Source organism: Otolemur garnettii, unplaced genomic scaffold, assembly GCF_000181295.1.
Source record: "Otolemur garnettii isolate 467f Iridium unplaced genomic scaffold, OtoGar3 scaffold00100, whole genome shotgun sequence".
Lineage (NCBI taxonomy): Eukaryota > Metazoa > Chordata > Mammalia > Primates > Galagidae > Otolemur > Otolemur garnettii.
The window spans coordinates 6,534,138-6,540,165 of NW_003852495.1; the positions used below are offsets into that span (position 1 = coordinate 6,534,138).

The 6,028-nt window shown below is 44.7% G+C and overlaps 1 pseudogene; it reads right to left on the bottom strand.

The window, feature by feature from the left end:
- The window catches only part of LOC105887620, a 3,712-nt pseudogene extending 2,874 nt beyond the window's left edge, over positions 1 to 838 (bottom strand).
- Positions 839 to 6,028: the final 5,190 nt, after the last annotated feature.

A 6,028-nucleotide genomic window follows, 5' to 3' on the forward strand; every position in this document is an offset into this window, starting at 1 on the left:
GCAGCCGTCATTGTTGTTTGGCGGGTCCGGGCTGGGGATTCGAACCCACCACCTTAGGTGTACGTGGCTGGCGCCTTAGCTGGTTGAGCTATAGGTGCCAAGCCTATTTGGATATTTTCTACCTGAGCATCAGAATTCTCTTTTCCAGCCCTTAATTATGCTACTTTAGCCTCTAAACCTTTTAATTTCTGACACAATTGAACTTTTTTTTGAACAAGTTGCTTCACTTATTTGCTGTCTCTTGTTAGATCAACACTAAGGAGCCGATTTTGTAGTTCTTCTTTATCTTTCTCCAGTCTTACAATCTCTGATTCATACTTTATTTTTTCTTCTAAAATACGTGGAGATTCTTTTTCTGGTGTTCAGATTCCGACTTGAGAAATGTCTGTTCATACTGAAGCTGATTATATTCAGCTCTATAGTCTTCCACTTCTTCATCCAGACTGCAAAAATGTTCTCTCATTGGAGTTTTAAATTCTTGCTGTATTTGCAATCTTAATACTTCCAACTTTTGTGGAGTTAATACCTGTGCCTTTATTTCTTCTAAGTCTTTAGTTTTCTATAGTAATGCCTCTTTTAGTTCTTCAAACGGCAGCTGAAATTTTTCCTGCTGACTTTACTTTTCATTTAACAGGCATTTAAGTTCATTTTTGTGACTTTATGTACTCATCTTGAAACCTTATGTGTTCAGCATTCAGAGTCTGATAATTAGTTTTATGATGCATGCATCATAACCTCTCATTAATTAACTTTTTTGGAACTCAGACTGAGAATTTGTCAGTCCATTGTCTCCACCAGGAGGAAAAGGGTCCATACTGGTAATTGAGTTGACAACCATGTACAAATAAGTTCTGGCTTTTTTATTGTTCTAGTTTTCTTTTCAAGAGTATTTCCCACTTCTTTCTTACTTAGGCAGAATCTCAGGAGGCCAGATTATACCCAACTAACACATGGACTTTGCAACTTGCACACATACAACTTAAGGGACTGGAGTTCTGGCTGCATTTGCCACCGAGGGACATCACCATAGTTCCAACCATTTGCACCCACTTAGCTTGACTCATGGAGATACTGGGGCTAAGGGTTAGAGTCCCACAGTGGGGTATGGGCCCAGCCCACCACTCCTAGCGAGGTCCGTAGCCACTAGCCACGCAACCCGAACAGAAGCAGGAGGAACAGATGGAGGACCCAGTGGGCTCCTCATGCCGCCCCCCCCCCCACTAGGGAAACCTGAAGTATCTTGAGAGAGGGTTCCGAAGGCTGTAGGGAAAAGCTTCACTCTTCTGCAGTGGACAGGCTGCCTTAGGGGTGCAAGGCCAGCCCAGGTGCTGACTTTGGCTGAAACGCCACCTCAGTCTGGCGCTGGTTCAGCCTGGAGGAGCAGGCTCTCCTGGGGAGTCTGTCTTCTTCAGGTTGGTCTTGAAGTCCTGAGCTCAGGCGATCGATCAGCCTCAGCCCCCCAGAGAGCTAGGATTATAAGCCTGAACCACCACACCCAGCTTGTATTCTCTGTTTCCTATAGTTTATGTTGCCCAAGAAGATAAAGATGGCTCAATCTCACTTTAATCAGAAGCATACATTATCTCTTATAAATCTTTGTTTCAGGTTTTGTGAAACATTGTTTCAATAAGTTAAAACATGACCATTTGAGGGCACCTGTAGTCCCAGCTAGTTGGGAGGCTGAGGCAAGAGAATTGCTGAAGCCCAAGGGTTAGAGGTTGCTGTGAGCTGTGATGACACAGTACTCTACCAAGGGTGACATAATAAGACTCTGTCTCAAAAAAAAAAAAAAATTGAAAACTGGTAAGTTAAAATTGCATCGATTGGTGTAAATGAGTCCAAAAGAAATGCAACTGAAGTTTCTTCAGTTACATGAAAAGTATTACATTTGTTCTCTTCCTCTTAGGGAAGGTTTCTTTCTTAAGATCATTTCAGAAGCTTTTCCTGAGAAAACAATGCAATTTTTTACATGGTTTATTATTTTCTGTAGAGTCCTGTTCCTGTTCTATAGTTATTATATTTTGATGGTAGGATTGCACAGAATTTTTTTTTTTTTTTGAGACAGAGTCTCAAGCTGTCACCCTGGGTAGAGTGCCATGGCGTCACAGCAACCTCAAACCCTCGGACTTAAGTGAGTCTCTTGCCTCAGCCTCCCAAGTAGCTGGGACTACAGGAGCCCACACAACACCCCACCATTTTTTGGTTGTAGTTGTCATTGTTGTTTGGCAGCCTAGGCTGGATTCAAACCCGCCACTTACGGTGTATATGGCTAGCACCCTAGCTGCTTGAGCTACAGGCACTGAGCCAGGATTGCACAGAATTTTGAGCAAAATTGTTGCCATTATGATTGAGTACCTTTTAGACACTGATGGAAACACAATTCCTTTATAGAACATGATTTCACATAGACTTCTAGTTTCTTCTTAGCATATTAATTTTCTATAGCCTACTAAGATTCTTCCACTTTATTACAAAGCTCAGAATGGGGAGATAAAAGATTGAATGGTGGAGAAAAGTAGGTTCATTGAAGTCACAAGGTGAGGGTAGTTCAGTGACCACAGGATGAGCCACCTTCCTGGTCAGCTTTCTTAAAGGCATTTGAGCAGTAATTCTTCATAGATTCTCCCAGAAAAAGCAGTGTCCTGGGGAGAGTGTCTGGCACTTTGAGCTCAAGCAATCCTCTTGCCTCAGCCTCCCAGGTAGCTGAGACTATAGACCCCCACCACAACGCCCAGGTTGTTTTTCTATTTTTAGTAGAGACAAGGGTCTTGCTCTTGCTCAGGCTGGTATCCAATTTCTGAGCTCAGGCAATCCACCTGCCTCCACCTCCCAGTTTCTTTCCCTTGCTGTGGCTGGTTTGAGGCAAACAGTAACACTAGGAAAACCGAGCCTCCCGAAGTTTCTCTTCCGGCGTTATGAGCCCAGTTATAACGCAGTGACCTGCTACAATTAATGAGAACTGCGGAAGTTCTGACTTTTTGGTTTGTTCGTTCCTCTGGACAGAGGTCACCAGAACGCTCCCCTTCTAGGGGCCTTCCACCTCTGGGCTTCCTGACAATAGCACCTTCAAGACTTGCTGGTGGGTATAGTCTTTAGAACCCGCCCTTCTCCACCCTACAGAACTTGTTCGTTTCTGCCTCTGACTTCGGTGCCCACGGTTCCTACCCTTACCAGGGCAGGAGCAGTGCTTGGGGCCACAGCCCAGTTGGATCAGCTGGACGGTTGGAGCCGGCGGGGCCTTGGCTCAGGAAGTATCTGGACAAACCCAACACATGGTTTACTTCACTCCGCGCACAAGTCTCGCGCTCCCCACAACGAGCAGAGTCCTTCGCGCGAGCACTGCTGGTCTTTCCCTCCCCTCACAACTACATTTCTCAGAGCCATTGCAGGAGGTGGGTTTAGCTGAGGCCGCGGCGTCCCGGCTTCCTCTTTCTCCCGGGGAAGGCGGCAGCGCCAGGCGGTGCTACTGGTTCCACCGGCTCAGGTAGGGCGTCCGGATTCTCCATAGATGGCCTGTGCCCATCAAGGAGCGGCTGTCGGACTGTCTGTGTCTGGGTTCCATGTGAGTGATCGGACGCATACGAGCGCCGGTCTGGTTTGGTGGGTCTATGGGTGCGTCTGTCGGTGAGAGCATGTGTGTGTGTGTGTCTCGTGTTGCTATGAGGTTCGCATGTGTGAGGCTGTAATAGTTTGTTTGTGGGGAGACTATACGTGACCTACCGTGTATGTGACTAAGGCGAGATTGTTGCGGACTGTGTGGTTGTTCTCACTGTCACCGGGTTGCTGAGATGGTGTGACCATGTACTGCTGTGCCAGTGTTAGTGTGTCAATGTGTCTGGTGACCTCTGTGCGGAGGGACCAACAAACCAAAGAGTCAGAGCTCCCATAGTTCACATTAATTGTGGCAGGTTTATACTTTATACTACTTTATAACTGGGCTCAGACGCTGGAAGAGAAACTTTGGGAGACTCTGTTTTCCTAGTTGTGCTCCTGAGAGGCTTGCCGCTACGGTCATCTTTAGTAACTCAGTGATTCCAGGGTGTTTGTGCATAAGAGCATTTTCTTCCTTTGCCTCAATTACTGGCTGACTTTGTCGAAGAAAGATAGGAGGGTCTCTGGAAGGAAGAAGGCCTGAGCCTTCATCTGTGTATTCCCCTCCCCTGCAGTGCCTCGGCTTTAGGCGGCCACAAACAGGCTTAACATTACCTATTATATTTGTAGAATTTGATAATGGCACTCCAGGCCATCATTTTCCAAGGTCTCTGATGGCTACAGGTGTGAATCTGCTTCTTCCTCGCTTCCTCTGATTCTGTATCTCTGGAAAAATAACTTCTAGGAGAGAAGACAGGAATTTGAGTCTCAGTTTGAAGGTTCCAAGTGCAGAGACAGTCTTCTGAGTTATTGACCTGGTTTTGTAATGAAAATTCATAAATATGACTCCATCTAACCTACAGAGAAGACAGGCAGAATATATTCTCTAGGCTGCATTATCTTATGAAAACAGGGCTGCTTTTAGAATTAGAGAAACCTGAATTATACTCTGGGCTCCTTCACTTACAAACCATGTGACTTTGGCTAAATTATCTTAACTTCTGTTTCCATCTTCTGTAAAATGGGGAGAAATACTTAACATTACAAGGAATTGATAGGAGCGAGGTTCATTGCTGTTCCTGAAGGGTCTAGTTTAACATTGAAGTAATCTGGGTAATGACCATGTCTGTGTAACTCTGGGTCAGCCTTACCAGCTCTCTCTTCATCAGAGGATTGATGCGGTATACTGTGGGTGAGCTCCTTGACTTAAAGTCTGGGAAATCCCTTGTGATGTTCCCAGAGGTTCTTGAAGTATCAGAAGTTGCAGGTAGGGTCTCTATGCTGGGGCTTAGGTGTATTTTAATAGAGATCAAGTTCTTTAGATTCCTAAAGAGGGTATAACCCCAAAAGTCATAAGAACATTTGGCCTAGAATACTAAGGCTGTCATGTCAGAACTAACAAGGGTGTTTGCCATAATGTTGCCCAAGCCAGGTGTGGTGGCTCAGACCTGTAATCCTAGCACTTTGGAAGGCTGAGGTGGGTGAATTGCTTGAGCTCAGGAGTTTGAGACCAGCCTGAGCAAGTGTGAGACCCTGTCTCTACTAAAAATAGAAAAACTACTTGGGCATTGTGGCAAGCAACTGTAGTCCCCAGATACTTGGGAGGCTGAGGCAAGAGGATCGCTTCCGCCCAAGAGATCGAGGTTGCTGTGACCTATGACACCAGAGTACTCTACCCAGGGTGAGAGTGACACTGCCTCAAAAACAAGAAAAATGTTGCCCAAATCAGTGTCCCATAGCGACTGCATAGCTAAGTAATTTATGGTTTGTGCATATCATAGAATTTTTGTACAGCTATGAATTATATTTAAGTGTTCAAGAATTGGGTACAAGTGATTATAGACTGGATATTAGGTGATGGTAAGAACCTATTGTTAATTTTGTTAGATGTGGTGCCATTTTATTATTCTTTGTCATTTTTTAGTGTTGTAACCTGAAATATTTAGAGCTGAAATTTTATGTCTTTAAAGTAATTCAGCCAAAAACACATCAATGTGGTACTGCGTGCTAAACACAGATGATATGTGCTTGTTCATGTCTCTCCTTTTGTGTGTGTGTATATATATATATTCTTTTTGAAACAATCTCAAGCTGTTACGCTGGGTAGAGTGCTGTGATGTCACAGTTCACCACAACCTCAAACCCTTGGGCTTAAGCCATTCTCTTGCCTCAGTCTCCCAAGTAACTGGGACTACAGGCACCTGCCATAATACTCAACTATTCTGTTTTTGTTGTTGCACTTGTCATTGTTGTTTTAGCTGCCCTGGGCTGGGTTTGAACCCACCAGCCTTGGTGTATGTGGCCGGCGCCCTAACTGCTGAGTTACAGGTGCCGATCCTCTCCTTTTGTATGTTTGAAAAATTTCACAGAAATGTTCAGAATAGTTGTAGATTTTTTTTTTTTTTTTTTTTTTGGAGACAGAGCCTCAAGCTGTCCC